We start from the raw sequence: 9,332 nt of genomic DNA on the forward strand, positions 1-9,332 counted from the left end.
TCTGAAACCTGACTGAAACTCTTCAAATAAACCATTCCTCTGCAGATGATCTGTTAGCTGTTTGACAACTACTCTTTCAAGGATTTTTGATATGAAAGGAAGGTTGGAGATTGGCCTATAATTAGCTAAGACTGCTGGGTCTAGAGATGGCTTTTTGAGTAAAGGTTTAACTGCAGCCACCTTGAAGGCCTGTGGTACATAGCCGATTATTAGAGATAGGTTGATCATATATAAGATCGAAGAATTAATCAATGGCAGGACTTCTTTGAGCAGTTTTGTAGGAATAGGGTCTAAAAGACACGTTGATGGTTTGGAGGAAGTAATTATTGAAGTTAACTCATAAAGATCAATTGGAGAAAAAGAGTCTAACTTAACATCAATGGTACTAAGAGTAGCTGTAGATAATATTAAATCTGTGGGATGATTATTGGTAATTTTTTCTCTAATGATAAAAATTTTATTTGTGAAGAAGTTCATGAAGTCATTACTAGTTAACGTTAAAGGGATGGTTAGCTCAAAAGAGCTCTGACTTTTTGTCAGCCTGGCTACAGAGCTGAAGAGAAACCTGGGGTTGTTCTTATTTTCTTCAATCAGTGATGAGTAGTAAGCTGTTCTGGCTTTGCGGAGGGCTTTCTTATAAAGCAACAAACTATTTCTCCAGGCTAAATGATGATCCTCTAAATTTGTGACACGCCATTTCCTCTCCAGATTACGAGTCATCTGCTTTAGGGTACGTGTTTGAGAATTATACCACGGGGTCAGGTACTTCTGATTAGAGACCTTAGTTTTCACTGGAGCTACAGTATCCAGAGTCGTACGTAGTGAGGAGGTGAAATTATTAACAAGATAATCGACCTCTGTTGGGGTAGCGTTCAGATAGCTGCTCTGCTCTGTGTTGGTACAGGGCATTGACGATGATAACAGTGGCTGGATTATATTCTTAAACTTAGTTACAGCGCTTTCAGAAAGACATCTACTTTGATAAAGTCCACTCTCCACTGCTGCGTAATCAATTATTGTAAATGTAAATGTTATCAGGAAATGATCAGACAGGAGAGGGTTTTCAGGAAACACTGTTAAATGTTCAGTTTCTATGCCATATGTTAAAACAAGATCTAGAGTGTGATTAAAGTGGTGGGTGGGTTCTTTTACATTTTGAGAGAAACCAATTGAGTCTAATAACAGATTAAATGCCATGTTGAGGCTGTCATTTTTAGCATCTACATGGATGTTAAAATCACCCACAATAATTATTTTATCTGAGCTCAGAACTAAATTAGATATAAAGTCTGAGAAATCAGACAGAAACTCTGTGTAAGGCCCAGGTGGACGATAGATGATAACAAGTAAGACTGGTTTCTGAGTTTCACAGCAGGGGTCTACCAGAAATTGATCATTAGTGTTGACCTCAAAGACTTCTTCCAGCCAATCAGCACAGATCAGGCTGCGTTACAGGTAGGGATGGGTATTGATAAGATTTTCACGATTCCGATTCCATTTTCGATTCTGTTTAACGATTTGATTCTTTATCGATTCGCTTATTAATTCTTTTTTAAAAAGGAGAACACTAAGGTCGATTAGCTTAGAACTTACCTGCCCCAAGACTTACAGTCATAATATGCAAACTAACAATGATAACCTTATTCTGGGTGCCACTGTAGCTCAGTGCCTGAGTAGGCGACCCAAGTGCATCTGTCCAACCCTCAGCCCTTATATTCTTTCTCTCTTCCTGCTCCACTGTCCATAAGAAATGTGTGGCATCATATTTGATCATACATAATGTTCACCTAAGTGATGGTGAGGGGTTTTTTTTATATTTTTAGATGAGCTTGATGTACCCAGTGATGGGTAGTTCTGTTTTTCTTACAAATAGCATTTTATAATGTAAGACAATAGAATTTTGTAGTGCAGTGAATATTTCCAGAGGATTGTGTAACATCATTAAGTCATGAATTCACCCATTTAAAGAGATTTTCAAGCTATAAATTGTAAAAAATATGTGTCATTTTGGCCAGTTTTATAAATTGATAACAGTTTTTATTATACTTACATGACATGTTTATTTTTAATGTAAATCTTATTACTGTTAAAACTGGATTACTAATTCAATATTTGTGATTTACAGCTGTAATCATTGCCACATTTTTTTTTTACCACTTTTTATGTATTTCCTGTTTTTATGCCAGAATTTATATGTTTTGTCTTCAGTAGGTCTTAACTGTTACTGAGCTTACATTGTTGAAGCTAAGCATATATGTTTAGTCACTTTGCCTTGTTGGAGACGATTATTTTCTGAATCTTCAGTTATGCTGATGTTACAGCAGCACCACTGAATAAGTCTGACTGGACTGGACGTTGATAAGTGTTGCAGATTTATAATTGTATTTGTATCGAAGTGTCAGTCTCTGTACTGTATGTTTCCAAACAGATGTTCCTTTAAGTTTATATGTATTCGTCTTTTTATTTATTTATATATTTAAATATGATTTGAAACACAAAAGTCCTGTAATGTCCTCCAATAAATGTTTAACCTTCTGAGGCCTAAGTCGCCATCTGTGACGACCCCAGCCTTCAAACTAGTTTTTTTTCATTTTTGTGTTTATTACGCAAGATAGATATGCAAAACACAGATGACAGACATTTTCCAAAAATGGTCCTAAACAGACCCACTACATTTCAAAACATACTAATCATAGCCTAAACTTAGACTTAAACTCACTTAAAAAGGTTCACAAACAATCCAAAAAAGTCTAAAGTTTTGACCTTATGTCTGCATTATGGAGTCATTCTTGGATTACAGGAGACAGTGGGACGGCCTAAATCCACAACAGATGTGTCTTCCTAGGTGCTGGAACAAGTTGTCTGCCAGATACCTCGAAGCATCCAGGAGCGCTGGTGCTGCTTTAAAGGCAAAAGATCTCTATTCAAATATTAATTCCACAACTTTTTCTGTTTACTTCACAGTAAAAGATAATCCTTGCATTATTTATGAAAGCATTCTCACTTTTCTTTTAGTGCCTATAACATTTTCACTGTGCAAACATTCTGTGTGTATTTATAGGTTGTTGTCCCAGATCCCAGCCACTGAATGTTTGACTCCACAGCCAAACTTCCTCTGTTCCACTCAGTTGTGCTTCATTACTCAGTCACTCCGTCTCTAGCCAGTTCACTTCGTTTTCTGCCCATCTGCTGGCAGATTTATGTTTTTATTTGATGACTAGAATAAAAAACTGAGAGCTTGCCACTGTGAGACCCACTCATAGAACAGAGCCTTCTAGAAGCTGTTATCACATCTCTGTGAACTGTAACTACATGCTGCAGCATTAACACGTCTTTAAACTGGAGCAAAGCAGCCGACGCTCTGGTTTGGCTGCAGGCACTGACGGCTTTTCCTTGGTAAAATAGTTTGTTGTTGTGTGAATCACTTTGTGTGCACTCTGTGCGTACTTACTTTTACGCATTAGTCACCAGCAGAGTGACTCAGACAGGTCAATCAGCAGTTAAGCACAAGCATGCTGTTGCAATCATGTTTGTTCACAGAGTCTCGTGCATGTTGGTTAGTTTCAACTTAAGACCCACGTTCCTCTTTGTTGCTTTGTTTTATCACGTTTTCTCGTGATTTTCCAGACCTTTCCCTCAATCCTGAGAACAGGAAGTCATTTTTGCAGTTTGGAATCACATGATTTGCCTGCGTGGAACATTCAAAAATGCTGACAATATTAAACCGTCTTTGTTGCAAGTTTCAGTGATGACTCGTTCCCTTTAAAGGTTTCTCTTTGGTCTCTGTCTGACTTTGTCTACTTCATCATATACAGTGGCTTGCAAAAGTATTCGGTCCCCTTGAACTTTTCCACATTTTGTCACATTACAGCCACAAACATGAATCAATTTTATTGGAATTCCACGTGAAAGACCAACAAAAAGTGGTGTACACGTGAGAAGTGGAACGAAACTCATACATGATTCCAAACATTTTTTACAAATAAATAATTGCAAAGTGAGGTGAATTCCAATAAAATTGATTTATGTTTGTATATGTATATGATGAACGCACCATTCCCAAAGTCAAGCGTGCTGCAGCCCACTTAAAGAACAGAACATCCCACAGGGCCCACCCAATCTTAAATCTTCAAGTTAAAGTGGGGGTATTTCCTCATGCATTTTACTGAAAAAACACAAATAACACAGCCTGTTGGGTGTAAATGCGACCCTATGAAAGTGTTAAGGCCAATGTGTCAGCGAGTACATTTATCACAAACTAACCATTTCTGTTACCAGTCTTCATTCACTTATAAATGAATACATTAACAGAAACTTGTAACTGTATGTACTTGTGAGTCATTTCAAACTGAAGTTATTACTGTGGTGCGCCTGAAGTACTTTTACAAGCCACCAGGGGGCCCTACCCCGACACTTTGGGAAACCCTGTAATGGACCATTAAAACCAGCCTTACTTTGATGGTTCTTTAGGATCTCTAACAATAATAATAACAAGAAAAGTAGGGACAGAGAAAAAACATAACTGGTAACATAATACTAATAAATACATAAAAATAAGCAGTAAAAGCAAGTCTGTGAAAATCTGCTTTAAAAAGCTATTTGAAGGAAATCTGTGATTCTGATTATCTCTGTCAGGGAGTTTGCTCTAACGTTAAGATGGCCTGATGGCAAAAATGAGACATCTTTAGATTTAAGTATCAACACTAGAAAGACCAGAAGGACCCCGCCTCACCTCACCCCCACCTAAGGCTGCAAACGGACTCAGATGGGCTTTGTATTATGCAGCCCTGGACAAGCCTGATGCATAATACATAAATGTATGAAATCTTTAGAAAATCACCAAAAAATGAATAATCCCACAAATGAAAGCACAAATTACTTTTTACAGGTAGGAGTTGGAATACATCAATTAAATATTAATTCTAACTCAATAATAATTTCTTGGAAAAAGACTGAAGGCATGATGTAAGAAACAACAGCAGGTTTGGTGCACAGCATTAAGTTCTACGTTTTGGAAATATTCAGTCATCACGATTATTACAGACATGCAGCTCCCCTGAAGTAACTGCACAATATCTTGGAAATAGATGCTGACATCTCGTGCTGGTGATGAAATCTGCAATCACAGTCAGTGTAGTAGAAAAGTTTCTTTCACATTCTTGGAAGTGCCACTGTGTTTGAAGTTCCAAGAATTTAAAAAAGTGCCAGTTTTAATGTTGTTTAACCACAAAGACAACACAAAAATTTGGCCTTGGCTCAGAAATACATAAACAGCATAATATTTACAATTGAGCAGTATGCTAAACATCAGCAGGAAGATGGCACCCGATAGTCTGGTGTAAATTATTGGATTGAGGACCCCTGCTGAGGGTGTCTTTATGACATCTGGCAGACACTCGCTGCCATGACATATAAAGACCAAAGTCTCCGATAGCAGATTGGTTTCATTCAGGAAAATGCCCATTGCTCTGGGAGAAACACGTCTGTTTTTAGACATGCTATAAAGAAGCAAAGGATCAAAATCAGAACCACTAAACCTCCGTTAGACTAGAGAAAATTGTATAACTACAGGTCTTAGGCTAAAGGGGGAAAAGGAGAGGTGTGCCAAGCAGGGTTTCCAAGAAGTGTGGAATCAGGGCCTGTTAGGCAAAGATACTGACAGCATTGCGAAATAGTATCCGCATAATTGACAAATGGCTAGACCCATAACTGACTGCTACAGCAGAGACTACGTTCTGGAAAAGAAGAGGCGGTGGGGCAGAACAATTCAAAGAGAATTGATTGTAGAAGTAGCTGCCACTGCTGCTGTTCAGGCTGTAGGGCGCACCTGCAATCCTGTAATCAAGCACAGACCGAGATAGAAAGAAAGAAAAGGAAACTGCAGGAATGGCAGGAGAGGAGATATAAGAGTTATGCTCCAGTGGTCTATTGTATTGTGAATGACTTCAGCCCAATCTAAATGATTGATATAGATTGAAAGCACAAAACCATAAGAGCTGAAACACTGAGGGATCCAGCTGTCATACAACAACACAGCAGCAGTACTTCCTTACTTTGTAACAACAGTGTTCATGGCAAAATGGTAACATTCCAAATAGAGACCAAAGCAGACGTACAGCACAGCTGTGTTGTTATTAAATGTTTACAGTATAATACCAGCGTAACGCTCTGCAGACTGTCGCATGCAAAATGCAAGACACATGCGCAGGACAACTCAGACTTTAAGTGTCTGGATCCGTTTGTTTTTTTTCAAACTCGGATAAAAAGTCGTTTCAAAATGAATTTTTCCATTTGTTTCTTAATGAAGGATTTGCTGTATAAAATGTTGGGAGTAATGCAGTTAGTTTCTCTCAGGCACTCTCCAGCTGCTCTAACAAATGAAGTATCTTCATCATACTCTGGGGTGACATGCCACTGAAATCCTCCCAGTTGAGAAGCGAATCGTGTTATCAGTTAAAAATTATAGTTCACAGAATTTTTCATTATTTCTGTTTGACCTTTAATATCATCTAACATTATTTACTGGAGTTGTGAAACATTCACAGATGTTATGTAGATTACATTTTGCATCGCAAAAGACTATTTTTCAATTCAGTTCAATTACATTTAGACAGCGCCAACTCACAACAACAGCAACAGTCGCCTCAAGGTGCTTTATATTGTAAGGGAGACCCTACAATAATAAGACTACTTCTTATAGTTGATGTAGTATGATAATGTCGTAAGATCTTCCTAGCAGCTTTATTAAATGAGAAGGACACAGTGTTGGTTATGATAAATAAGGCTCACTATGTGCTGAAACATTTTTAGACAAGAAGAAAGAGCCTGTCTGTGTCTGTGTGATCTTAAAATAGCTCATCAGCAAGGTTTGATTTCACATAGAGGGAGAGCAGACGCTGGATGGTCTGTGATTTGTGGGGAGAGGAAGCCACTAGCTGTCAAACGTCGGCATTACAGGAATCCCACTAAGCCCCTATTCTCCAGCTGACACAACAATGACCTTCAGTAAAAGATTTAATGTGTCACGTCTCAAGCTACAGACTGAGACCGAGGATAAAATGATTTGCAAGGCAGAAAAATGTATAAGTGTTTGTGCCAGTGTCCAATAGATTTCTATTAAGTTTCAAAAGAATAAATAAATTATGACAAAAGCCTTCAGAAATGTCAGTCCTGTAATAAACTATGAAAAAAATATTTCACTTTATTGTCCAGCTATAAATAAACTAAGAACTTAAAGAGAGTGATGCATATGGAGATAAAATTGAGAAAAATTCATTTTTCCAATATATAATTTATTTGTGAAGGATTATTTGGGGTTGTGCAGAATGTAAAAATCTGATACCAGAGTAATTTACTTGTTGCCTGTCTGAACTGTAGTGAAAACAAAATAAATTTACTATGATTAATATGACTATGAAATAATGTAAAAGTGATAAAAAAAACTTTGATGTTGTTTCATACTTTTATTACAGTATGATGATGTCAGCCTGTTATTGTGGAACTGTGACGCCGTAGGGAGTCGTACAGAAAAAATAAAAATTGTGTTGTACAGCCCGCTTCATGTTCTTTCATATGACATATTATTTAATAAGCTTGTTTTTTCCAAGGTCAACTTTGACCCTGGGCACTAACAGTGAAGGTCAAGGTCAAAGGCTTAGCCAGCCTGGGTACTTATGCCCCCCACGGCCTAGTATACTGTTTGAAGACAATTAATAAGAAACTGTGGGTAACATAAAGTTTTTACTAATTTTCATATTTAATGTGACCTTGACCTCACCAGAATTAAATCAACTTGAGCTGTCATTGCTATTATTGTTGTTATCTGCTATCACGCAAGATTTGAAATATCTTGAAAACTGGACAGTGGATTGCTAACAAACAGACAAACATACAAAACCGATAACACACTCACACCCTTGGGAATGATTCACTCATTTAAATCTTTATTGATGAAAGACTGGATAAGACAAACACATATGGTCAACTGTACAACTGATGGATGGAAATGATTCTATATGTGAATGGAATTATTAACTTGGAAAAAATGAATAACTTTGTTTTAGCAGGATCTTTGTTACAAACTTGTTGAATCTTTTCAGAAATTCTGCGAATAACTTTGTAAATGTTTTGTACAATTAGAAGACAGCCATGTGAAGTTGGCAATCCTGCATTGCATGTGCTGAACACTGCGTTTTAAATAGTATATTGTAATATGTAGTGTGTAAATGAATGCTCAGCAGTGTTATTTTTACTAGCTGTGTGGAGGCAGTGACACCACCAAGTGCTTTTGAGCACAAAACAGTTTTGATTTGTTTTCAAAGGTTTTGCCAAAAGAGATTTTTTGTGAATGTAGATTGAAACCAAAAACTATTAGCATGTGACTTCCAAGAGTACTGTTCAGATCACTTTTTACATAAAAGCACCTTAACACATTTTTGAGGGAAAAACAATGCTGACTCTCCGACACATATGCAGAAGTGGTTTCATGTTGGGTCTTGTGACGCGTTCCAACAGTCAGAGGACTGGTTCATGGTCTGATTGCTCTAAAAGCAGTGATTAACCATCAGCATTCATAAACTGTGAAACCTTTTGTTTGAAAGTAAAGGTCTGATTATTTCTTAATGTTTGAATGGCTTCTGTAAAGATGTGAACTGATATGTTTAAAAGGACTAGCACAATGTAAGGTTAAATTACAATTTTTTGTAAAATTGTGCTTAATGAGTAATTAACACCAAAAAGTCAATATATTACACTCGGCTAATCCTTTCAGTACTTACTAGTGATGTGTCGGTCGCGAACAAAATGGCTCTTAGAGCTGACTCTTTGAAGTGAACGACGCGAGTCGGCTCCTTATCAAGAGCCGTGGGTTTTTTTTTCTTTCTCTCACCCTCTCTCTGTCACTTTTTTTTCCGCTTCACTCCGCACGCGGACCTTGTGCTTTGCGCTGAGCAGAGGGGGGAGGGGCGGTAGTTACACTCGCAGTAGCACAGGAACAGAGCAGGAGGGAGAGAAAGAGAGCCAGGGACAACAACGTCACATTAGAAAGGTATAGTAATTATCCACAACTATTTTCAGTTGCAGATGATAAAGGATTCAGAAAGTTTATTCATGCAGGTCCATATGACGGAGAATATGCATCTTATTTTTGTTTTCATATTTTTTCATATTTATATTTAATTGTGTTGTGGTTTGCAGTGTTTTGTGTTTTTTACTTTAAATTTGTTAAAAAGGAAAAAGCTGAAAATTTAAATAGTTAAAAGTTGAACTGTGACTAGTTTGTTTTTGTATTATATGATTTATTTATTACATTTTATGTGGAGTGAATAAATAAA

This window comes from Neolamprologus brichardi, chromosome 1 (genome assembly GCF_056152115.1).
Source record: "Neolamprologus brichardi isolate AB-2024 chromosome 1, ASM5615211v1, whole genome shotgun sequence".
In the NCBI taxonomy this organism is placed as follows: domain Eukaryota; kingdom Metazoa; phylum Chordata; class Actinopteri; order Cichliformes; family Cichlidae; genus Neolamprologus; species Neolamprologus brichardi.